The following is a 27,127-nucleotide window of genomic DNA, read 5'->3' on the forward strand; positions in this document are numbered from 1 at the left end:
ATAAATAAATAAATAAATAAATAAATAAATAAATAAATAAATAAATAAAATTAATATGAAGGAGAATCTTCAAGAATGGACAAATGGAGAATTAGAAGAAAGTTAAGGTTCTTTTCATTCTTGCAAAATTGTGTTATTTTTGTGAAACATATTTGTAGTTTCATCCTGTCCACGTCCATTTAGATAAGTTATTGAGACTAAAGAGAGTAATTTAGAAGTTTTGTTTTGATTAATCAGTTGATACTCATATATTATTCAAACTCATACATATTTGAGTTAACGTTGCTGGATAATTTGTAAAGTGTGGGTGGATTTTGTTTAGCATAAAGAGTGTTAGAGGTAGAAAACTTTAAAAGTTTTTTTTTTTTTTTTACTTCATTTTAGGACAACAATATATAATATGCAGTTAAAATTCAGTGTAACTTTTCTCTTAAAATTAAGTTATTTTTGGGAGAAGAATGGCTATTACTTGAAATAGAGAACCCAACAATACATCCTTTGTATGAGTTATTTTTGCACTCAGCTCTTTGTGCTTATTTTCTATAGTAAGCTTCCAAATTGGGAAAAGAAAATGGCATATAATCAGTATATCCAGGGTAGATGGACTCTTGAAGATATGCAGGAATTCCACAGGGTTAGGCAAAACAAATCTTGTATACTTTTGAACCATTAATTTACCTTGAACTTTTAGGAGAAAAAAACAGCTTACCATGACAACCAGCAAACAGCAAACGTTACATTACTCTTAGGATGAAATATCATGAGGGGAAGAAATTTTTCCATTACATCTGACAGATTTGTGCCATGGCCCCCAAATCTCCTGACTTTAAGATTTCCCACTCCATTGCAATGGAAAATAGACAATTTGGTGGAAAAATATAAGAATCACTGAACTGTAATAGACATCCTTCTGTGCAATTGAATGTCCTATTAATTGATGAATATGAAGATAAATGATAAATGCATCAATACTGCTAAGTAGTAGTAAATATATAAATGGAAACTCATATGGGAGTGGTATCAGATCTAGACCATCCTATACTTTTCTTTAATGTTCTTTTCAAAACTGCACACATTTAACTTATAAACAGCAAAATACTCCCTTACCAGATTTATTGTTGCATAGGGGGTAGGGTCAGAAAACTGAACTTCTCTAGCTGTGCTACTGTTTACTATGTGCAAACATGGTTAATGGCCTTCACCTCTCTGGGGCCTAGGTCCATCATCTGTAAAGTGAGGGGATTAGTTTATTCTTTTAGGTGTCTCGTAACACCAAACTGCTGTGATTCTGTTTCCTTTTGCATTTTTATTATGTCTCATAAAAAATTAGGTCTCTCCATTTTTAGATTTTGCATATTTCTATTCAAAAGCATTATTTTAGGGTTCTCTTCTCCACTTCACATGTCTGAAAAAAATTAACATGGATTGGGTTTCCCATCTTTACTCATTTATCCAAATTGTCATCTTCAGAGGCAAACGGTGGATCATGAGAACTGTGATAGCTTGAATGAGAGAATCCCTGAATATCAGTGAGTCTAAGATGATTTATTCCATAGAATATATTGGTGATACAAAGTAGGAGGGTTTGACATCTCTGTCCTTGTGCTTAGAGATATAGCTACAAATATTCCTCTCTGCCAGGGATATATATTACTGGTCATTTGTAAATGAAGCATCGGGAAATGTGAAGTTCCCTTTTGAAGTTAAGAGCTGATTGTCACTCTTGGTTATTTCAGCAGACTACTTTGATTGTAAAAGCTACTCTTGGACACAGTAGCAGTTTGTTCATCTGTAAGGACAGGAGAAAGAAGCCTTTTCAGGTTCATCTATCAGCCTTAAGTCTTATTGACCTTTCATGTTGGTACTGTTCAGTCTCATTTCTAGATATGATCCACTCTTACTTAGTCCTCCCTGAGGCTAAAACTTCAATGGTAGCTTGGATCTTCTGATGATGCTTTTATAGGGGAATGGGATTTGGAAAACGATTGAGGGTTATACTACCATATATTACCAAAAATAAAATGTTACTCTTTTTTTTCTTTCTTTTATTTGTTGAGACAGAGTCTCCTCTCTCCTCTATTGCCCAGGCTGGAGTGCAGTGGCACAATCTTGGCTCACTGCAACGTCTGTCTCCCGGGTTCAAGTGATTCTCATGCTGCAGCCTCCCAAGTAGCTGGGACTACAGATGTGCACCACGTGTCTGGCTGATTTTTGTATTTTTAGTAGAGACAGATTTCGCCATGTTGGCCAGGCTGGTCTCAGACCCCTGGCTTCATGTGATCTGCCTGCCTTGGCCTCCCAAAGTGCTGGGATTACAAGCATGAGCCGCTGCACCCAGCCTGGTTTTATTTTCATGTAGTATATTTAATTGCCATACCAAGGGAATCCAGGTCCCAAAGGTCAAGTTGAGAAGACAATTACCAATATTTTTATGCAAGATTCATATAACATAATTACTTTTTGGTCAATAAACAATTGTGAGAATAAGGCATTTTTAAGCTTTTGATGGCTATTATGTTAACTGTTATTATATGATGGGTAATGAAGTGTTAGAGGCCCATTAGATCTTTGAGCCTATTGCTGCCAGACCCTGATGATACTGAAATCCTATCTATCCCATCAAAAACACCACATAACAATTGGAACTGAGAAGAAATAAAAGAAAAGAAAGAAAGAAAATATTTTTTTCAGCTTCAATCAGGGTCATCTATGGTTCCTTTTTCTATGATTAGGACTTTGGGACATAAAAGATTCCTTGAACTATAAGGGTATCAGTTTAAGGAGGTATGGGGGTAAGATCCTCCAGATAACATATTAGCAAACCATAAGCATTGCATCCTTTTGAAGCTTTGTACTAACATCAAAAGCTTTATGATTAGGAATTGAGAATTTATACAGTCTTCAGAATGTAAAAGAAAGTGTTATAAAAGCTAGTAGATGTTAAAATTTATTGTAATATAAGAGGAATAATCCTGAATATGGGAGAAAAAAATAGAAAGCATTAGTTATAATAATTCATTGTGAAAGAAATACAGTAACTCTGATATGAAATCTGTTTCAAAAGGGGGAGGGTTGGGTAGACTAGAAAAAAACTCAGTTCTTCAACCAAAAGGTGGCAGAAATATTGGCACTGAAAGAGGATTTTGGTTTTCTTATATACAATAAAATAAACTTGTACTTATATCTTGAATAATGGCTACAGTCCAAATCAGCTACAGGTGATTATAAAATTAAAATTTATTTTTCGAGTTGTAACTTCTATATATGCTTGAAATTTTATGTCTATATTTTAAATGACTGTAATCCAATTAAGCAAATTTCACAGATCTCCTAAGTAAAATGGTTTCAGGGAAAAACATACTATTGGGAGACACTACCGTGTAGTACTAAGTTGGACACTAATTAAATTTATGACCCTAGACAATGCACATAAAGCACTCAGAATAAAACAACAAAAAAAAATTAAGACCTTTTCCAGATTAAATATTTTATGAGAAACTCTAGCACCTGATGATAATGAACTTTGTATGACGTGTTTTCCAAAGAACATAAAGAAAAATAACCTTTAAGCTAATAATAGGGAACAATGATAATATTTAATATTTATTGAGTGATCACATTATGCCAGGCACTGTGCTAAGTGCTTTACATTAAATTTTTCATTTTATCCTTCTGGTAACCTGACAGGATAGGTACTGCTATAATTTTATGGCTGCAAATAGGCTTAGGAAGATTAAATAACTTGTTCAAGGTCACAAAGGTAGTAAGTGTTGGAGCAGGGCCTGATTCAATGGTCAGGTTCTTACTCTCTAATTCTTATTCACTTATTCTTTTGCTTTTAACATGTATACTAGGAAACCTATTTACGAGAGCTGAAAATAGTAGGCATCTTAACTGCATATAAATAAAATCAATATAAGATCCTTATTTACAATGTATTAATAATTTGAATTTGGAGCGAGAGTATCACATTATTACAGCTAACATTTTATCTGAAATCCATGTTAATCTTGATCACATTTTGACACCTTTTGCACTTTAATATCTGTCAGTAGACCAAGTTACATCTGATATAATGTATTGCCTCCGCTTTGCTCTGCAGAGAGATTCTCATTTATTAATGGTTAGATAAACTTCATTTTTCTAGCATAATTTAGAAACAAATGCAGGTTCTAACACATTTTATCAGAAGTTGGGAGATTATTTTTGACCTGAGGCAAAATAAACAGTGTACCCATGTGAAAGCATGAGAGTTGGGTCTTTGTCAACTTAAAAATATCAAATCACAGTTAAGGACTTTGGAAGTCACAGGATTATAGCTGAACTAATTGTCACTTAAGTAAAGACTTAGTTGCTTTTCTATATCATGTCAAAGGTAACTTGTTTATCATTGCTTTCAAAGCATAAAGGTACTAATAGTCCTAAATGGCTTTCTGATGTTGGCAGGGCCCATCTGGCTCTTCTCAGTGAAGAAGCAAGTTTCTGCATATGAGACTGTAGTACTCAATAGATTTTCCTTTGCCTCACAGCTAAAGAAACTAAGCTGAGACAACAAAAGTCATTTTACTGGCACAGGCCTTGCTTGTAAAATGAATTCCACTTTTCTTCCATAGCTCATAATGTTTCTCCAAAGTAATTATCTAAGAAAGATTTAGTTCTCTTATAAAATATAGACTAAACAACAACTGAACTAGTTTGCAATATAGATGCAGCAAATGATCACAATGGTAAACCATGTGGATGACAAGTATTTTAGAGGCATTAAAATTGTATTCCAATTAGTTCTGAAGTTTATTTGAACTAAAGTAAGTCTTTAACCAAGGAGCGAGATCCAATTTCCTTATAGGAAGCTTCAAAAAAGCGAACTAAAACCACAAAGAAAGATTATAGGCACTTAAAGGAAATGTTACGTAGATTAAATGTCAACTGGACAAGTCAGATTGAAGGATAGGTTTTTGATATGTAGCATAAAGAAAAACAAAAAGAAAAAATAGTAATGGAAAGCACCTGGTTGCTTTCATTGAGCAGTATACTGTCATATTTAGCTACACAATCGTTCATGATTTTATTTTATGTTCTCAATTTCCAAAACTTCAAAGCTTCCGTGAAAACCTAATTTGAAGTATTTGTAAAATAATTCATGATGGCTATATTTCAGATAGAATCTAATATAGTCTAAACAATTTTGCTGTAAATTATGGAAAATTTTAATCTTTAAAACAAAAAAGATCAGCATGTAGAAAAGAAAGCGCCTGCAAGGTCTTATTGTGTTACATAGATTTGCAATTCTTTATCATAGAACCAAAACGAAAATAAATTAAAACTTGCCTATAATGCCGATTTATTTCTTCAACTATCACCAGTTTGAGCACTTACCCATACTGAATTTGAAATCAAGATGCTTTGAATACAGCTTATGAGCTTCTTTGTTTTGGGTGGGGTAGGGGGAGAACCACTAAAGCAAACCGAAGAAAAAAGGGAGATAATAGAGCTTGGAAGCAACCTCTTGGCAAAGAGGAACAAGAGCAGTGGAATAATTTAATTGCTCATCAGCTAATTATACGGTATTATAATGTTAATGTGTCTTCATCATGACAATGTAATAGGTATAGATTGAAGCATATGAAAAAGAAAGTGTTGATGCCGTAATTATAAGTAAGAGTGGAGCTGTTAGAGTAATTATAATGCTTCATCGGGTAATTAACGTATTGTTCAACTTGAGATGGGGAACAAAGAGTGAAAAAGTTAAATATTGAAGGACATGCCTTTGACACTCCAGAGACGTCTTTGAGCTTTTGCAGAGAATAGGATATTCTATATTGATACTGTTATTTTCTGCTTCCCTTTTTCATAATTTACTATTTTTTAGTCACGTAAGCTTTGAAAGAATGCAGTAATTTGAGTATGAGATGCTACTGGGTTTTTTTTTATGTAATATGATCCGTATTGCTACTATTTCTTTTTTCAATTTCATCTCATTTTGTATTCCTCAGGTCATTAAATGAGCTAAAAACTTTAAAATTAAGCTGGCTGAAAATTAAATAATGTATGTGAACAATTTTGTAAACTAAAGATGGTGATAACTATTCTTTAACATACCTGAGCAGTTCCTTCTGATAGAGGATTAGTACTTTCCCTTTTATTTTAATACCAATGGGTAACCTGAATTTTTAAAATACTCATTAGCTTAGATATATCTGTTTACAGTAAAGACCTCTGGATAGATTATGAAAAAAGAACAGCCACAACCAAACATTGGCAGCTAGTAGTAGGCAGCTATAATTTTGTAACCCGTTTACCATTTTTCTAAAATAACATATGCTACACTTTTCTAAATGTTTTACATATATGAACACATTCAGTTTCCACTTTCTTTTTGTTGTTGTTATTGATCAGTTTTACAGATGGAAGTACCTACTGAGGCAGAGAGGTTAAGTAACTTGGTCAAGATCACATATCTCCTACTGATAGAACTGGGATTTGAACCAAGAAGTCTCTTCAGACTCTGCTCCTGGTTGTAGATTTAGGAGCTTGTTAGAAGACCTCTCCTGAAAGGTTTCTGTATTCAGATTAGAACAGAGTAGTTAAAAGAGATTTAACTGATAGGTGAAAGGTAAATAGGGTCTAGACAGGCACAAGAGAAGAAAGCAATTAAATATGCAAAAGTTGAAGAAGGCAAAGGGTAAAGATCAATCTCACTGCAGTGAAAAGCCCATGAAGCAGAGCCCGAGGAGAAAAGACTACAGTCTTAGAGCAGGTCACAAATAGCCTGAAGGCCAAAATCAGAAGTTCACAGAGAAGCTCATTAAGTTGTACTACTCAGTGTATATGAATTTCCCAAATGCTTATGATAAACACTTACCGGAGCTACCATGCTAGGTATGGAGGTGAATATAGGGCAACTGGTAGAGAGGAGTTAGAAATAGTGATGCCCTACTATTCTAAATTGTTTTCGAATTAGCAAAAAAGGGCTAGATTTATGAGACTCATCCCTGCTGAAGTATTTTGTTAGTTTGAGATAGCAAGCTGCAAAGCCATCAATATTCTTTCGTATGTTCTTTTTAGAGAACTGCACTTTTCAATTCTGTTCTTATCATTGTTCATATCAGCTTGTGTTATAAGGTGAAATAAACCACATAAATAAGGAAAAATATACAAGTGATTTCTTTCTAAAAATCATTAGAAAAGGAAAAAAAAACTACTATAATTTTTCTATTCACCAAATAATAGTGTGTGTTATTTTCCATCAGAAAAAATTAAACAGTAATATAAACTACTTAAAAAGTAACATATATTTTTAAAGAAAGTAAAATTAAAGCAAAAAGACTCATAATCTAGGTACTTCCAACTTTAAAGTAGACTAAACTGGTTGAAACATTGAATTCTCAGTTAAAATATTTATATAACTGGCATGCCTTTTGAAGGTGTCTACTTCCATATTTTATGATTTATTTAGTTTCTTGAAATTAAGAAAAAAATACCTGAACTAAGAAAAAAAATAATTCACTTAAATTTGGCAAAATATGTACTTACACAGTTTCCACATAAATCTATTAGAGGTGGAAGACTTTGGATATATTTTGTTATTTAGCATGCAGCTAAAAACAAGAGACTATGGTTGGAATGACATGGATTCCTCCTTTTTTCTTTTCTTTTTTTTTTTTTTTTTTTTTTTTTTTTTTTTTTTTTTTTTTTTTTTGTGGTGGTAGGCATTTATGTGTGACATCTCTCCAGGAGAAGAAGCACAGGCTTTGGAGTCAGAACAGTTCCATGTGCTGACTCTGTTAATCTCTCCGAACCTTATTTTCCCTATTCTGAAAGAGGTAATAATTTCTGTGTTGCAGAGTGGTTGAAAATTAAAAATACATATAAAATGGTTATCACAGAAGTTGTCACATGATAATTGTTCAGTTAAAGCTGATGATGATTATTGCTATTCAGCATGAGCAGGTTACTGAACAATGCTGAGCACTACTTAATAAGAAGTTCTCAAAAGTTTAAAATAAATCTATGAAATTATGTTGTGACTTTCTTTTAAAATATTAATTATAGCTGTCCTCAATCTATAATGAAAGAGGTACTAAGCATTAAAGAGGCAAAATGTAGCCATGTAAAGTGTCCTCTCTTCAAGATCCTTCACAAAGGTGAAGAATTACGGTTGTCAGAGATTAGTTCAACCATATATAAAAAGGAAACTAGTGCTATTAGTAACCCTTCAAAGAAAATTTTATAATTCAAAGGCAATGAGCAGGAAGTATACAATCATTATTCTTCTGAAACATAGTTATAGTTCATATAAAACATGTGTATATGGGATTTATTAGTGATTCTCTTCTATTTCCTCTGCTAGGCTGGGTATCATGAAAGCAGAAATTACTTCTTTCATTTTTAGGCACTCCAAAACTAGTATAGCACCCAGAATATAATAAGTACTAATACACATTCACTAAATAAATGAGAAAATAAATTTTTATTTCACTGGGAGATAGAATCAAAGTTAAGAAGGATATTGACCATTTAAATTCACTACAATTCACAAACCACCAAGTTGCCAGATGCTTCAAGTTTCTTTCTCTAAACAAAACCTATATCACAAAGGCTAACAATAAACACTCACACACATATATTTATTTTTACTTTACTTTTCTTCTCTTCCCCGATCATGCCCTAGAGAAGATGTTCATATCCATGAAATGAGGAAAAAGCTTTAAGAAAAGGTATTTCTTTACATAACTGAGAATACAACATATTCTTCTGTTGCTCTTCTTTTATTATCTTAGTCTAGCACTTAGCTAAGCAATATTATCCATAAATACAACAAAATTGACCTTCTCCTCTGTAACTTTAACATCATGATTTCTAGATATGGTGAAAGAAGAAGAAGCTTTAACAATTCAATGGTCAGAAAAAATCATTTTTCTTTTCCTTATGGAGGAGAAAAAAAGAATTAACGAGTAACTCAATTGTTTTGAGAATTAGAACACACAAAGTACAAAAGAAAAAAAAAGTCTCGGGTAGAGATATTTTAGACATACATTTTTGAACAGTCATCCTCTTTGTTTGAGTCACACACTTTGCTGGTAACCATGGGGACTCACTCGGTAAAGGTAGAGTGCAGCTGGATACCTTAGTTGTAGTAAAAAGCCTTGCAGAAGCCTAAAAGAAGGACCATATTTGACTAGAATTATAAAATTGTTAGATTTTGCTTACTGAATCCAATTAATCATGAAGTAACTATTCAATGATATTTTTATCTAGATTTTCTCTTCATATATATATAAATAAAGAGACTAATATATAATAGATCATATTCTAGGATAATGAATTTTATATTGTATTTATAAAAGGAAATATTTGGGAATTCTCCACATTTTTAAAGCTACCTCCTACAGGCAGGAAGTTCTCCATATTTTTCAAAAGATACATCACATATTTCTATATACCTGAAAGGTTATCCCATAATAATATATTTCATCACCATTTTGAAAATGATACATGGAATGTTATGGCTACTTTAAATAAATACATAATTAAAGAACAATACTTTTTTATGAAATAATTAAATGCAAAGAAATACAATGGCAATTTTTTTCAAAATCCTTGAGATTCTAAGAATCATTCTCTGTTGTAGTGCCCTTTGAAGAAGTATCTTGGAAAATATTTGCTTTCATTCCCCGATGTCCATCTAAACTTTGTTGTTTGGTCTAGATGTTATCTGATTAGAATTTCAAGCAGTTATTTAATGTCTATTAGATTTACAATGCTCCTTAGAAAAGATTAATTTTTAATTTTACTTTCATCACTTCCCCTGACTTCAAAAAGTTTATAATTTCCACAGAACCAATCTGAACATAAGAAGTTTATGTCAAAATACAAAGACATGTTTGTCAGCAAGAGAATGTTAGTCTTTGCTCAAATATTCAGCCTGTGGCATTTCTCTGTATTCTTCTCCGTTGGAACACCCAATGTGTCCACTTTAACTTACATAAGGAACATACAAATCTTGAATGTTATTAGCTAGGTGTTGTTTGTAGGCTTTGGGATACATTTATAATGCATTTATACAAGTTATTGAAAATAATAGCTTTAGTATTGTTTTTGAGATGCTGTCATTACCTTTTCTTGGTAACTCTCATTATCCAGTTGCCGCTTTCCTTAGGCTAAGCCTCCTATTACATCTGTGATCTTCCAGATATGCTCATTCTCATCTCTCAGATGTGTTCCTTCTCTAAGATAGCAGGGCTCCATGCTGTTCTTAGAACTTGGAAACTCGAAGACACAAAAGGTCTAGGCTAAGTGCCAACTTCCCCTTCTACACTTTGCTGATTTTTCCTAAAGTGAAATGAGTCCTTTTACTAAACAGACAAAACCTAAAACCAAAAAAACAAAGCAAACAAAACAGAAACAAATGAACAACAAACAACAAAAAAAACCCTTCAAAATTGTTTCTGATTAAAAGCTGATTGATTATTAGTAAAAATGAGAAGGAGCAACATGATAGCTGGATAATTGTCTCTACTGTAGCCCCTATTTCTTTTGCCTAGAAATAGCCCTCAAATTGTTCTACTAAGTTGATAAAATCTAGCTGCATTTCTGCTGTCTCTAGGATTTACTTTTCAATTTGGGGAACTTTAGATGCACAATGAGAATTTCTCTGTCCTTTGTCCCCAGACTTTAGAAAATCATACGCTTCAATCAAAGGGTAGTTGTTAGTATTTTTTTTAACAGAATCTAAACTTGCATGGAATATACTCATAAGAATAAAATGTATTTGGCCGGGAGCGCGGTGGCTCACGCCTGTAATCCCAGCACTTTGTCAGGCCGAGGCGGGAGGATCACGAGGTCAGGAGATCAAGACCATCCTGGCTAACACGGTGAAAACCAGTCACTACTAAAAATACAACAAATTAGCTGGGCATTGTGGTGGGCACCTGTAGTCCCAGCTACTCAGGAGGCTGAGGCAGGAGAATAACGTGAACCCGGGAGTTGGAGCTTGCAGTGCTTGCAGATCACGCCACTGCACTCCAGCCTAGGCGACAGAGCAAGACTCCATCTAAAAAAAAATAGGAAAAAAAAAAAAAAGAAAGAATGTATTTATCCATGATTTGTACTAGTTCCACAGTGTCTAGTATAATGCTGTAGGTATAAGGGTCACTAATGCATGCTTTCTAGATAAGGAAGGGTTGAAAAAAAATATACTCTTGACTTTCTCATCAGAAACAATTGCAGCTTTCATGTTGCCCATAACAAGTCAGAAACTGAACTAGCATTTAACTGTTTTATCTTTTTTTTTAAATCAAGTTTTGATTGAAGACATTCTCACAGTTCAGGAGAAGCCTTTGGAAAGGAATTGTTGGGATCAGCAGGATATCTGTCTTCTCAATATGAACCTCAAGTAGATAGCAATGAGGTTGATAAAGGTGACTCATCCTATATTAGTTTTGTCTAATTTGTAACTGATATGAAGATTTAGCATATTATTGATATATAATGGATAACAATTTTACATAAGTAATACAGGAGGAATTAAGAATATATCTTATAAATTTTTACCTATATGTGTCCCAGGTAGAGTTCATATGTACAATCACTAAAAGATGCTGTCCTATTTTCCTCTATAGGAAATCAAAAGCATAAGAGTAATCAACCTTAATTTTAGAATCAATTCAATTGATCGGCAATTTTTTTATTATATGCCTGTTTGGGTCAGGTACTTTGCTAAGAATGAGGACAAGATGAACCTATCCATTCACTTATTCTTTGAAATATTAATACTTATTGTATCTGCTGAGTGCATATTACATGCCAGGGACTGTTAGATTCTGAAGATTCTGAAGACAAAACAACATTTTTGCCCTCAAGTAGCTGATATTTGCGGGAGGAAAGTACATGACACATTCCCTGCCTTCAGAGATTTTATAGTCTAATAGAAGAAAATAGCCAATGTAAAAATAGGAACAATACAGTGTGACATGGGCAAAGAGTGAAATGTATGTATGTTAAAACATTATTACAGAAGAGAGCGCAAAGATTTATCTCATCTAGGAATATCAGAAAAGCCTTTCTGAGTTGATGACACCTGAGCTGTGGGTTTTGAAGAATGAATATTTGGCATGTGGATGGGACTAGTTAGAAGTGGGTGGAGGGATGAGACACCTCACAGAGAACTAGCAGATGCAGTCATAGCGCTCTAAAGCAACACACTATATGCAATCATCTATAAGCTATTTGACATTGACCCAAATAAAAAAGTTAAGTTCTGGGAGTTGAGTGGGGACAGAGGAATGAGATAAGAACCTATACCTAAGTAGAATCAAATTATGCTAAGGAGCATGGACTTTATTCTATAGGAATTGGAAAGCCATTCATAATTTTAAGCAAAAGATTAACACAGGTTTGAATTTTAGAGAGATTACTCTTTTAATAGTGTTTCTCAAAGAGGAGAATTGAGTTGATTTATGTTCTCTGTTATTAAACTATTAGCCTCTGAATGAACATCATCGTATATGATGCCTCTATCTAAGTTATTATCTAAGATATTTTCCTACTGCTTGTCAGTGGGAAATAATGGAATTAACATAACCTAATTTTCATGGAGTCATTTCCTAAAAATTTCCACACAAACTGAATTTTGAAAAAGGTGGACATTCACTTTGTTCCAGTGAAACCATCCCATTGGCTTAGCCTTTTTGCACCAGTCTCACATATATTTCTTATAGTCAAATGAGAGAAAAATCAGTGGATCTTTTCCAAGTCATTTATGTTTCTAAATATATATCAATTGTGACTATGATATAAGAGAAAAAGGCCAAAGAATCTTGACTATATTGATAAAAAAGAAACTAACATTTGTTAAACTGAAGCTGTTTCCCCCAAGCTTTTATTAATTTCCATACCCCAAATAATGTTATTAACTATTATTTATGTACTCCGATTATCTATTTCTATAAAGAAATACATGACTATAATTTTGATCACTTAGGAGCTTTCTGAAGTAGTCAATAAGTACAATTATTGAACTGACCACTTTGATTTCATTTTCCCGTCAATTATTATGTCTAAAGGATAGTTTTTGCTTTGTCCATTAGCTAGGAATCATAACCACTATTCCTTTTTGATCCTTTGTAAGATAAGAAAATAGAGAAAACTAACAAAATGTCAGCTAATAAAGCCATATTGACTTATTAGATATTTATTTCCTTTTTATATATTTTGTCCATTAGAGTAATTTAATAATCAAAAGTAGAACTAATAGTCTGCTTTCACACAAAGTGAATGTAGGTAAAGGTAGGGAAAATGCATAATTGATATTCCCTGCAGAGAAGTCTCTCTGGAGGGACATGTAAAAATAAGAAGAAACACAGATTAGTAAGCTGACACAAAGGGTTTTTTAAAATATGTGGGTAATTATCTTTATTATGTATACAACCAGTGGGAAGCATACTATCTTCAGACTTGCTCATAACCCCTACTGATTTTAAGAGATAAGAATTAAGACTTTGGGTCTACATTTCATTAAATCTGCAATTGTTTAAAGGGTTGTGTTTTCTTCTGTAGTTAAATGAGGAAGCATAATGATTCATTTTTGATTATGATTTATTGAGATTTCCTTTTACAATTTTTGTGGCATTCAGTATTTTCCTTATACTATTTCATTATAGAATCTTCACAACCTAATTTGGTATTAATATCTCTATTTTACACATGAGTAAACTCAAACTCAGAACTGTTAAATAATTTACCAAAAATCAAATAGCTAATAAGTAGCAGAGATTATATTAAATTAAACTAAGGTCTCCATGACCATAGTCCAATTTTAACTAATACCTAAAATGGCTTCCATGCCACTGTTTAAGTTATTATTGCTGGTAATACTTATATTGTAAATATTGCCCTTTGGTATGTACAATTTTTACAATTTCATGGATCAAAGTTAAAATAATTTATTTTCAAAATATAGCTAATTTATAAATTTTAAAAACCATATTATGAAGGTTACATAATTTCCTTTCCTGTTTAAATACAAATATTGGAAAAGTTTTTTTGCTTTTAATATTTTAAAATGTAGGCTCTTTGAAAAATATATAAGGAGTTTGGTTCTTAATTGTTTATCATCGGTTTTAATACTCTGACATGATATTATTTTGGTTGCCTTGAGCTGCATTACAAAATTTAATAAAATATTATTTTAATAGCACAAATGATTAGCTACATACCCAGCTTCTCTTATGAGATCCCAAGGGTCCTCCACTACCTTCATTAGAAAAGTAATCTTGATATCACTAATTTGCTTTTCCAAATTGCCTATCTAAAAGTGTACAAAGAATAAATGAAAGATTTGGGAATATAAATCAGTCTCTAATATTATTATACATTTCTGAGTAGACTAAAATGGTACATTTATATAATTTTGTGATATATAATTGATATCATATTTTGTGATTATATAATTTATATCATTTCTCCCTGCCATGTATCTAGTTTTAAGCTGTGTTAGATAGGGCCACCAAATGAATAGACTCAATGTTACTCAATATCCTTTCCCAGTTTCCTATCAACTCTCACATAGAAGTGAAATTATTCATCTTGCCGAGTTTGTTTTATTTTGTTTTGGGTTTTTTTGGTCCAATCTTTCTTCCTTCATTTCTTTTCTTTTTTAAAACTCCTTTTCTCTCTGAGAAAAAATAACTGAACTTCCTTCCCCTCTTATGATATTTTCAGTTCCATATAAATATTTCTTCCTATAATTTCCTATTTCAGGAACCACTCTCTAGCCCATCTATGTCCTTACCTATAAACTTATCAAGAAGCATGTCCATATGGAAGTCTGTAGAAATTGGGTCAGTGCCAATACCACCCTCCCCCACCAAACTGTATGCTACTAAACAAGTACTTTATTTCCTACACATACTTTATTTTGAACAAAGAAAAATGTAACTTTCTCTAAAGATTATTTTATTAAAATTATATCCACATATAAAGTATTCTATTTGATATGATAATGCACTGATGCTTAAATATGTACTTATCAAAAGTGATGAAGGTATTAAACTAGTCTCTATCTGTTCATATTTGTTTAAATATAAAACTATGAAGCTATGCATTTTTGTAGCACCTAATTCTGATTTCAAACATATGTTCGTCTATTGGCAATTGTTATTAAAACAGCTTGCTAAAATGAATAAAAGTTATGCTACTACTGAATATACATATTTTTATTTGCAATTTTTATAATAACATATCAAAATAAACAGTCCCCATGCCAAAGTTAGAAAAAAATCACTGCCTTGCAATATTCAGTTATCTCTTGTTTTCAAACTCCCAGTAAGTGTGGAGTAAGAGAATTTTTGTATATTAACAACTTGTTCAAAGAGCTTGGCTTTTTAAAAATCATAATCAGCAGAATGAATATATGGCATTTTCATATTGCTTTCTATAATAACATCTTTTTATTAGTGGCCAATTTAATTTGTGCTAATCAGCCTAAGGCAAAAGGAGTGGCAAATTAACTTGACACATACATCTGATTTTTTTTAGTATTTCGCAGTTTTGCACTATAACCACAACGTGGCAACCCAGAATAAACACACAGATCTACAGTGTCACTTCCAATTACCACATTACTTTAAATAGCTGTAACTCACTGAAAAGCCAGCCGTGACTCATTATCATCTTGGTTTTATCTGAGAAGGCCTGCATCAACATTGCATATGAAATGGCATGTTTGAAAATTGTACACTTTCATTAATGGTCTGAATCTGGATTTACAGTATATTTTCTAAAATAATATTTAGCAATAGTAATATACTTGGTAGAATCATTCTTGCTCAGACTCAAAACAGGCACCAAGAGACAGCAAAGTTGCTTTCCCTGCAGGCTCCTTCTTAATTCCTACTCTAAACTCACCAGGGATTGTGCAGCGGAAAATAGTTCAGTGATTAGGGAAATTGCCATAATAATCTTTGCCATCACTTTTCTTTCCTTGAGTCTTTTCTGCATACAATTTAATATAAAGTGTCAGAAAATGACTTCTCTAAAAATTTTGTGATACATATCATTAGCCATCATTTTTCTAAAGAACAGTAACCTCAAAATGTGGTCCATAGAGTTACCATTTAATTTTTTGTTCAAATTGGGACAATTTGAAAGTGAAAGGAGTCACTGTTGATAATTAAACCATAAAAACAGGTATAAAATGAAATCGTCCACATCATAGGTGAAAGTCTGGTCATTCTATCATCAACTGCTCTACAAGAGACTCATGTAGTGTGATTGTTTACAAATCTAAATTCCTGGAGCCCATCTGCTAAACCAGAATCTCTGGCTTTGTGGCCTGGGGGTCTGCATTTCTAAAAAAGCTTTTACAGTTGCTTCTGAAGTGTATTAAACAAATAACAATAGCTGGCATTATATAATGATTAACATGTGCCAGGCACTTTTCTAATTTCTAATATGTTACGTTTTAAAGCCTCACTTTAACTGCGATAGAATGACAGGTTGATATATGAAAAATTTAAATATAAAAGGAAATGTGGCTACTTGGAAACATTTGAATGATTGGTCAAATGATTTACATTTTACCTCGATTTCTGGAATCTTGCAAGACACAGCCTTAATTCAATAATCTGGGATCTTGAAAAACAACTAAAAATTTGAGAACAAAGTCATTAGTGAAGAGATGATATTTTAGCTGGGCCTTAAAATCAAAGTTTTGCTGGGCAAAGAATGGAGCCAGAAGGAGTAGCTTGGGTATAATCAAGGAATCATAAAATTTCTAGCATGTCTAAGAGAAGTGAGTTTCATGAGGCAGAAGCCGGATGATGGATAAGAGTGTGAAAGGTGATGAGGCTGGAATGGTAGCCTGGTGTTAAATGTCAGTGGATTAGCAGATACTTTGGGATACGTACTCTCATTTGTACCCCTCCATGTCTTTTTAGTACTGTATTTACAATACCGTGACTGCTGGCTCGATTTCAAACTACCCATGACTGATGGTTTTACCTCCTGGAACTTTCTGTGCTTACAATTGGGGCAGCCAGAAATGCTGGAGAATTAACATTCCTCAAAGAATAGTCCACAACCAATTATTGAACTTGGTGGATTATTACCCCAGTTCCCTTGCCCATTGTGCTAAAAAACTTTGAGGTACGTATTCTCTAAAGGTCCCCAGGGTCCCAGCAGGATTCAACAAATGTAATTAGATTGATAACACACTCTTGGTCACTGCTCTCTCGTCTCTCTTACATTTTTCTATTTCCCCACCCTTGTTTCTTGGAAAGAGCTCACCAAAGTTTGATTTGTGCTTGAATCTTTGATTCAGGTTTGGATTCTGAAAGAACCCCAACTAAGACAACAGTGTCTCTTAGGAAAATAATTTAGATTTTATCTAATTGCTTACTAAAGTAGGCAACTAAAGAAATTTAAACCAGGTGAGTGAGGAACTTTATATTGCAGCAAGAAAGGTAGCAGCAATGGGAAGGAGAGACTGCATAGGGGAGAAAGTGGTGGTAAGGCATCCAGCTAGTTAGACGGCTGGTGCAGGATTCTGTTAGAAGAAGCCTGGATAAAGGTAATGAAATAGGAAAGGCAGATATATGAGGCTGCTTTTGAAGTGGAACTGAAAGGATTAAGTGATTGATTGGATATGGGGGTTGAAGATGGAAGTGCATTCATACATTTCATCATTTATATGAAATGATGAGCAAATCAAATTAATGAACTTTGCAAACTCAGTAGATAGTACACAGTGATACCACCTATAGTCAGGATGCAGGCTATCCTTTGTGTAAGCCCAACAAGTGCTATTTACGTGCCTGAATGGCTCCTCTTGATAGTACAGTGTAAAACTTGCAAAATCTTATGTGGCAGAAAAGTACAGATTAAGCTAAGGAATATAAGAAGCAAATAAGAAGGCTTGTTGGGGGGGATTGTAGAATTTGATTGAAAATTTTGTCACATCATTTCAGATATGGTACAGATTACACACTCAGTATTATCCTGAGCATTAAATACATAAGTGAACTTAAAATGTTTAGAGACATAATGAAACCTGAGAAGTATGAATACTGATAAAATAATAGCTTGAAAGCAATCTTTTGGAAGACTGTATGAGATGAGTGCATTTAAATCAAGTCTGCATTCTTGTCTTTTAAAACCTACAACTCAGATATTGCAAATTATAGAAAGCACGATGTCATGAATATTCAGAACTTATCTTTTTATACATGCTGATTGCTTTAGGAAGTTAAACCCCAAATACAATCTTAAATCCTTTTTTAAATGTTACTCTTATAAAAACATACACAGATATCAAGCCCTTTATAATCTAAACAGTAGGAGTTAGTTATGTTTGGGTGTTACTCAAAGCTTCTACTTAGGAAATGTAGAAGGCTGCTAGTATGATCCTACTGATGCAGGGCAGGGAAGCCCCAAAGTGGAGCTTAGCCCACGAGGGTTCTTGGCTTTACCTAGGAAAGAATTCAAGGGCAAGATGGAGGTAGAAGAAAACAGCTTTGTTGAAGAGGCAGTGTTACAGCTCTGGCAGTATTACAGCTCTGTGACTCCTCCTGCAGAGCAGGACTACTCTATAGGCAGGGAGTAGTAGCTCAGGGCAGTTTTGCAGTCATATTTATACACACTTTTAATTACATGCAGATTAAGGGGCAATTTATGCAGAAATTTCTAAGGAAGGAGTAGTAACTTGGGGTCATCAGGTCATTGCCATGGAAAGGGGAGGCAACTCCTGGGTGTTACCATGGCAATGGTAAACTTACATGGTGCACTGGTGAGCATGTCTTGTGGAAATCTGCTTCCACCCCGGTCCTGTTTTAGCTAGTCCTCAATTTGGTGTGGCGTCCAAGCCCCACCTCTGCAGTTACATCCTGCCTCCTACTTCACTACTGTAGAATGTCCCTCTCCTGCCCACTTACTTTTTGCAATAAAAATTCACAGTTAGACATAAATTCCTTTGGGTTAAGTCTACTTAGTTCCGTATAAAAATGAATGCTCTCAAGGGTGAGCACCACCATAAAAGAAGAAAATGGAAGTATAGAGAACTCAGGTATGTTGAGCTTTTAAAGGGTGGAAAAGGGCAGAAAGGGCACAAATTGGGGAGATCGAGGGAACTAAAGGGAAATATTTCACAGTTTTCATTAATGTTTTCCCTGCATGCAGTCTTTTAGCTTTTTAGCGGTAGCCGACCATTCAAACCTGCTGTGTTCCCTGCCTAGAATGGAACAATGAAACAAAAGTACTTTGGTAGTTTATTAAAGCCAACTGAGATGGCTTTTTAATCCAGTTTCCATTGCGTCATTTATGAGAAAATTTGTGTTTCTGAAACTTAAAAGTCAGAGCTTTTCCACAAAGTATAGAAGGAAGAGATCATTGTCTTTGTGTTACTAGCCATTGCCAGGTGGGGACATTTACAAGAAAGTGAAACCTAGTATGGCAGTTTGATTTTTTAAAAATATAGTGAGTTTCTTAGGTTGTAGACATATTTTTGAAGGTTTTGGCTTATCCACTTCCTCAGTTCAAGGAGTTTTGGAAATTGAAAAATTCATAGGAACCAAACTTGTCAGGCCTTTGATGTGTCACATGATTATACTTTTCTACTGATGTGACAGGACTTCACATAACACACACAACTTGAAGCCTGAAAAAAAATCAGGGGCATTACTATTATTGAAGTAAGTGTTGGCATTCACAAATTCCAGTTTTGTCTGCTAAGTTGCTGGACAACAACTGGCAACTTCCTTCATTTCCTGTTGCTGAACTTTCTTAAGTTCCATGCAGTCACAGATTTTGAAGAACTACAAAGCTTTCCTAGATTTTTATGATTGTGAGTCGTACATTGAATCTCTGTGGCTGCTCTTGGAATACCATATTCGGATTGCTCCAGTTATGGAAGTTTTTGCTCAATCCACATGACTCAGAGGCAAGATATATTGTTAAAATATTGAAAAAAAAAATAAAGACTAGGCTGCAAAGTGAACTATATTGACTAAGAAACAGAGAATTCTTGGAATCCTGAGGTCAGTTATAGAAATCTAAAATCTATCCAGATTTCTCTGGCCAGAGAGTAAAACTGTGGAGTTTGTAACTGTCACCATGAAAGTAGGTTCTGTTTTCAGGTAACTGCTTAAATGGAAACAATGATCAACAGAGGTGTAAAGTGAAGCCAAGGAGTAAGAATAAAGATGTCATACTCACTCTTTGTTCTCAACAATTCTCCAGACCCTTAACTGTGCACATTCTCATTGATTTACAAAATTGATCAGTGATAAGCACTGTGCTTGTATCTCTTGTTTATATAGTAAAAGTAATACATTAATCTGGTTTTTGGATCACTTTTGTATACAGTGAAAACCGATAATTAAGCTAAGCCTCTAAACTCTCCAATTCTATGAAATAAAAAAAAATACCCAATTTGACTTATGCACCTTTGATTTTATGATAATGTGACCCATCACTAAGAAACCTTCAGACTGTTATTGTATTAACACATATAATTTCTCATGAACATTATATTTTCCATGGTTAAATTTAATGAAAGTGTTTAAAATATGTGTTTATGTGCATCTATCTCCAATGCTGTTCATAATTAACCTCAGCTTGGTTTTTACATGAATAAACTGAGGCTTAGCATATTAAATAGCACAGATGTAATCTCACACTTCTGGATGAGTAACGGGACATAATACCTGTACCACATATAGTACCTTGATGTGACTTGAATGAGATGTTGACATATGATGGAGCAATTTGCAAATACAAATATTACAAATTATTATTTGTATTAATTATTGTTAGTATCAACTAAATATTATAACATTATTAAATAGTATGTTATTTTTTATGGAAAAGCAATTTTGTTTACTTATTTTAATAAATGCATCTTTCTTTACACTCTTGGAAAAATTAGCTTGAAAAATACTAGGAAGGCTTGGTTATATTTTTGTTTGTGTCAAAACAGAGGTTATACTTGATGTCATTCTCCAGGAGACTACCTGAGATTGCATAGATGAACTGAATTTCAGCCATAGGCGTATATTGCTTCTAGGAAGAGTTAATGCAAACACATAATTCAAACAGTAATATCGAAAAAACATGTTTTAATATTCTAGGAGGAGATACATATTCCATTTTGAAAGATTGTGCCCACCATTTAGCATCATGTACACTGATTTTTAATATTTACCAGCTAGAAAGCTTTTGATGCATTTTAAATGGTGTGTTTATAATAATTCACTATTAATGTGGCTGCTAACAAATAAATAGGTTTGAAATTTCTTTTCTTACATTAGAAGTTGTTTTGAGTGAAAAATTTGTTCATACGCTTATTCAGTATTCTTTTCACAAGTAGTTACAGAGGTTCTGGTATCTATGCATAAAATATTATATTGTGAGCTCAACAATGAATATTCTGTTTATTATTTTAAATAAAATTATCAAGACAATGTTCAATTTAAACTTCACTATTAGGACCCTTATAGGTGACTGAAAAACCTATATGTGTGATATTTTTACTCAGGTATGTTTTATTTATATACTAAAATTCATTCATTCTTTTATTCAATAAATATTTATTGAACACATGTTATGTTGCTATTTTTAAAGGTCTCTTTTTTACTTGTCCTTAAAAAAAATTCCCGTGACCTCATTTAATCTTGCTTGCTTTGGCTTACATATCCATTTAATATTGAATTTAATAATAATATCTGCATAGAGATATATAGTTTCAAAGCATTTATGCATCTATTATTTATTTTTGTCCTCATGGAGACTTTATGGGAGAAGCAGGACAGTTAGTCTCATCCCACTCTTACAAGCAAGAGAATAGGTTAAGCTTCAGAGAAGTTCGGAGATTTGCCCTGAGTCACATAAAATATAGCAAATATAACACATTTTAGAAAATAAAGTTCTTTATTTTCAGTAGATTATCACTGTAATTATGTTTTGACTGAAAGAAATTTATATCAATTTTGGCTCATCACTTAGTTTAGGGATTCTTCTGAAGATGACCCATGACCTTTTCTAGAAAAGAGAGAGGAGTATGAGTAGATTTACTAGTTTTCAGTTTGAGTATTTTTTTTCAGGGACGCTCTCATTACCTAAATTGAGAAGTTCTTGATAAGCTAATATATTAAGTCTTATGATATAATTAATTAGGAACATAATTGAATGATATTGTGTCAGGGATAAAAGGAAGCAATCTTACAGGCTCAAATGAACTATTCACATTTTCTAGTGGTGTAATGGGCAAGGAAAAGTATCTGCCTTTATCAGAAGTGCTCTTGAGGATCAGCATTTTTAAAAATGATTTCTCTTTGGACAAGACTTTCTACTTCTCTTTGTAATTCCATCATAAATATGAATACATACAAAGCACAACTATTGAAATCATTTTCCAATTTCATTTCTTGGCTGTTAAAGAATAATACTTTAAAATGAATTTTGGTGATACTAGGTAGTGGGCTGCAAATTGGGTGACTATCATAGCACCTTTCAAGTGCCTTCTCATAATGGATATGGTATTAGAAGTAGATGAATAGAATGTCCTAAGTGCACCAATTGATAGAAATGCCCTCTTCGTTCTACTGTGTAAATCCTATGTATTCAAGGAGTTACCATGTACCAGTATGTCTAAAAGCTATATGATCTCTCCTTTCTCTAAACTGCCAACTTTAATACTAATAATCATATTTGCTGCCATTTATTAGGCATCTACTATAGGCTTACATTAATGTTACATGTTTATTTTACAGTAACTTTTTAAAGAAGGTACTGGTAGCCCTTATTTATAGAGAAGACAGCTCAGGGAATCTTGGTAATTTGCTGGATATCACACATCAAGAAAAGGATGGCATGGAATGTGAACTAAATTGTCCTGAATCCAAGGTCCTTGGTTACTACATTTTGATATTCGTATCACATTGGACTCCAATATAATTTTACTCTTTAGAGTGTAGATTTTAGGATGATTTTAGGCCGCCTGCTCAGTCAACACTTTCTGTTTGAATACTTGACTTTTTTCCTTTTTATGTGGTTGGATATGTCACATGATTTATCCACAGATTTGGAGGACAACACATGAAGAGAATGAGAGGTGATTAGGAAGTGATAGGTGTTGTTAGACTGTAAGTAAAAGAAAAAGGAAAATGATTTTGAAAATAGAAACAGAACCTTTTTGATATATCTCCTTTTGAATGTCAAAATGACTTACAAGAATGTTGGCAAGGGATTCTAAGAAGTATGGAGATCTAAGGAACAACTTGAGCCTGTTTCTGTCTTAGAACTTCTATGTGAACACGATGCAATAAGGGACTTTCTTTGTGTTCCTTGGTTATTAACATTGATTTTCTGTGGGGGGGTGTCATAAATAATAGAAATATTATTGCTTGTGATAATATTAAAGATAACATTAACAAAGCTCTTTTTTGTTTTCTTAATGTACTTTGCAGCAAGTTATTTTGAGGAACCACAATCTATTTTGGAAATTAGGTAGAGCAAGAAGGAGGACAGAGGTATAGAACAAAAGAGCCAGTCATTTCATCTGGACTGAGATAACACATTCTTAAAAGAGAATGAAACACTCTGTGTCCATTTATGCTTGATTAAGCAGTTTGAAATACAAAGATTTAAGTCAGCTCACACCTAAAATATCCTGGGTATCGAGAGTGTGTCTGCCTAAGAGAAAAGGGGAGAGAAGGGAAGAGAGGAAATGGAAGACAATCTAATTAGGATTTGGGGGACAAAAGACAAATGAAGCTCATTATACTCTAAAGGGAGTGAGCTTCTTTATTTGATTAGTTTCCAGAAATTATAATTGGTGTGTTTTCCTAAAAAAAAAAAAAAAAAGCCAATATTTTGTAAGTTTTTGTTGTATATTTTCTATTTTGTCCCAAAAATCATCACAGACACATATTCATTTCCTAGATATTGTTCAAAAGGTATGTTTCCTTTCCAATTTAGGTATCACTACTGTTCAAAGACACCCATGGAGACATTTGGTTTAATTGAATCTACTCTTCAGAGCAATAAAATTGTTTTCTTTTTTTTCCAAAAGGAAAGTTGAATTAGCAGAAATTTTACGTTGACATTATCCATTTCAATATCTCTGTATTATCCATCTCAGTAAATTTTTGCATGATGCATGTTGAAGTCTTCATATATTTCATTAATAAATTGAGAAAGAGAAGTTGCACTGATTTGATCATTTATTTTAGAGATTTTGATTGACTTATTCATCTTTTTTAAAAAAAATTAATGTGTATGAACACTTTTATTAACCTAATACTTAACAAACTGCTTTTTGTACTTGAACAATCCCTGTGTATCATTTAAAAGTTGTTGGCTAGTGCATTCTTAAGAGATAAACATCTGGAAATATCATCTCATAGGTGTGTGTGAGAGAGAAAAAAGTAATACCCAGTTCAGAAGATGACAGATCACAGAACTGCAGAACTGGAAAAGACATTAGGGATGAAATTTCAAAAATGAACTACAATGGACTATAAAAACTATGTAGCAAAATAATTTCAAAATTTAGAACTGAAGCTGAGATATGAATATAACTCATCAGATAAGCATAAAAGCTTGAGTTATATAATGGCTCATGTCCAGGCTGGAGATCTCCAGATTAAACAGTCTTCCCATGATTCTCATACTTTTCTCTATACTCCCTAGGCAGATATTCCATGACAGACATCTTTCTAGTGAAATTTCCTAAACAATAAATTATGTGTAAATGAAAAAATAAAAACGTAAAAAAAATAAAATGAACTTCAAACTTCTATACCTCTGCGCTGTACCTGCCCTTTCCCACCACCATAAAGATGGCCCTCCTTACTTCCACATAAAGTAATTATCAAGAAGAAGTGTCGTCTAATTGCATAAATCCTCACTAAGATGAATTCCTCTAGAAGCAGGAAGATTTGCCTTTCAAAAGAGGATACTCTTTACCTGAAGAAATGAATTATTTCATTTGTGACCATTTCTATCATTATACAACTTTGAAACAAAACAATTCAAATAAAACTCAAACCCAGTTAATTTTCCTTCAGATTATAGTTTCTTATGTTTTTTATTTTTTAAGTTATGGGGTACATGTGCAGGATGTGCAGGTTTGTTGCATAGGTAAACGTGTGCTATGGTGGTTTGCTGCACCTATCAAACCATTGCCTAGGTATGAAGCCCAGCATGCATTAGCTCTTTTTCCTGATGCTCTCCCCATTCTACACTCCCCTGACAGGTCCCAGTGTGTGTTGTTTCCCTCTCTGTGTCCAAGTGTTTTCATTGTTCAGCTCCCACTTTTAAGTGAGAACATGCGGTATTTGGTTTTCTGCTCCTGCGTTAGTTTGGTGAGGATAATGGCTTCCAGCTTCATCCATGTCCCTGCAAATGACATGATCTGGTTCCTTTTTATGGATGCATAGTATTCTATTGAGTATATGTACCAAATTTTCTTTATCCAGTCTATCATTGATGGGCATTTGGGTCAATTCCATTACTTTGCTATTGTGAATAGTGCTGCAGTGAACATATGTGTGTATGTATCTTTATAATCGAATGATTTATATTCCTTTGAGTATATTCCCAGTAATGGAATTGCTAGGTCAAATGGTATTTCCAGTTCTAAATATTTGAGGAATTGCCACACTGTCTTCCACAATGGTTGAACAAATTTAAATTCCCAGCAACGGTGTAAAAGCATTCCTATTTCTCTGAAACCTCGCCAGTATCTGTTGTTTCTTGACTTTTTAATAATCACAATTCTGACTGGTGTAAGATGGTGTCTCATTGTTGTTTTGATTTGCATTTCTCTAATAATCAATGATGTTAAGTTTTTCTTCATATGTTTGTTGGCCACATAAATGTCTTCTTTTGAGAAGTGGCTGTTCATGTCCTTTGACCAGTTTTTAATGTTTTTTTCTTGTAAATTTGTTTAAGAAATTTTGCAAAAATTTTCTCCCATTTTGTTGTCTGTTCATTCTGATGATAGTTTCTTTTGCTCTGCAGAAGCTCTTTAGTTTAATTAGATCCCATTTATCAATCTTTTCTTTTGTCGCAATTGCTTTTGGAGATTTCATGATAAAATATTTGCCTGTGCCCATGTCCTGACTGGTATTGCCTAGATTTTCTTCTAGGGTTTTTATAGTTTTGGGTTTGACATTTAAGCCTTTAATCCATCTTGAGTAAATTTTTGTATAAGTGGTGAGAAATGGATTCCAGTTTCAATTTTCTGCATATAGCTAACCAGTTCTCCCAGCACCATTTGTTAAGTAGGGAATCCTTTCCTCATTGCTTGTTTTATTCATGTTTGTCTAAGGTCAGATGATTATAGATGTATGGTTTTATTTTTGAGTTCTCTATTCTGTTCCATCGGTCTATTGGTCTACTGTTTTTATACCAGTACCATGCTGTTTTGGCATCATGCTACCGAATTTCAAACTACAAGATTATAGTTTTTAAAATGTCACTTTTGAATGCCATTGGAATCATGCATTAAGACTTAGGCATCAGACACTAATTATTATACCTATTGAATAGGAATTCTAAAGGTCTAATTATTTTTATCATCATATTTCTAGATCAAAATCATATGTCTGGATCAAAAAGGTAAGAAGAGAAAAGTAGACATCTATCAGGAATAAAATATTAATTATCTTACTAAAACATTTAAGAAAGTGCCATATAATCACGGTGAGCATATTTTTATGTTCTAAAACTAGATTCATCAATGTAAAGTATATGGATCTGTCTGCTCTGTGTAATCCATAAATACATTATGATTACCTCTTCTTACCTTTTTATGTAGACATATGATTTTAATGATAAAATCTGGTAGCAGTAAAAAAATATGAACTATGACAAAAACCTGTTTAGTAATAAGTGGCATAGAATAATTCTTGAAAATTACTTAATGGCACCAAAATGGAAACTTGAAAGAAGACTTTGTTTCTGTGATACCAATTGCATGTTGAGTGATCTGAATTATTAACAAATGGAAGACAAAGATCAGTAAAGTAACTACTATAGGCAGTAGGTTGAGAAATGTGAGAAAAGCTTAATTGGTATTATTTAAGAAGAGTATGTGTTTTATTCTTAGTGTGTGAGGCTATAAAAACTC

The 27,127-nt window shown here is 33.2% G+C and overlaps 1 protein-coding gene across 6 annotated transcripts in view; it reads left to right on the top strand.

The window, feature by feature from the left end:
• ERBB4 (erb-b2 receptor tyrosine kinase 4) overlaps positions 1 to 27,127 on the top strand; it is a 1,173,590-nt gene that overhangs the window by 502,948 nt on the left and 643,515 nt on the right. The window lies entirely within an intron of this gene.

Source organism: Hylobates moloch, unplaced genomic scaffold, assembly GCF_009828535.3.
Source record: "Hylobates moloch isolate HMO894 unplaced genomic scaffold, HMol_V3 SCAFFOLD_1, whole genome shotgun sequence".
NCBI classification, from domain to species: Eukaryota; Metazoa; Chordata; class Mammalia; order Primates; family Hylobatidae; genus Hylobates; species Hylobates moloch.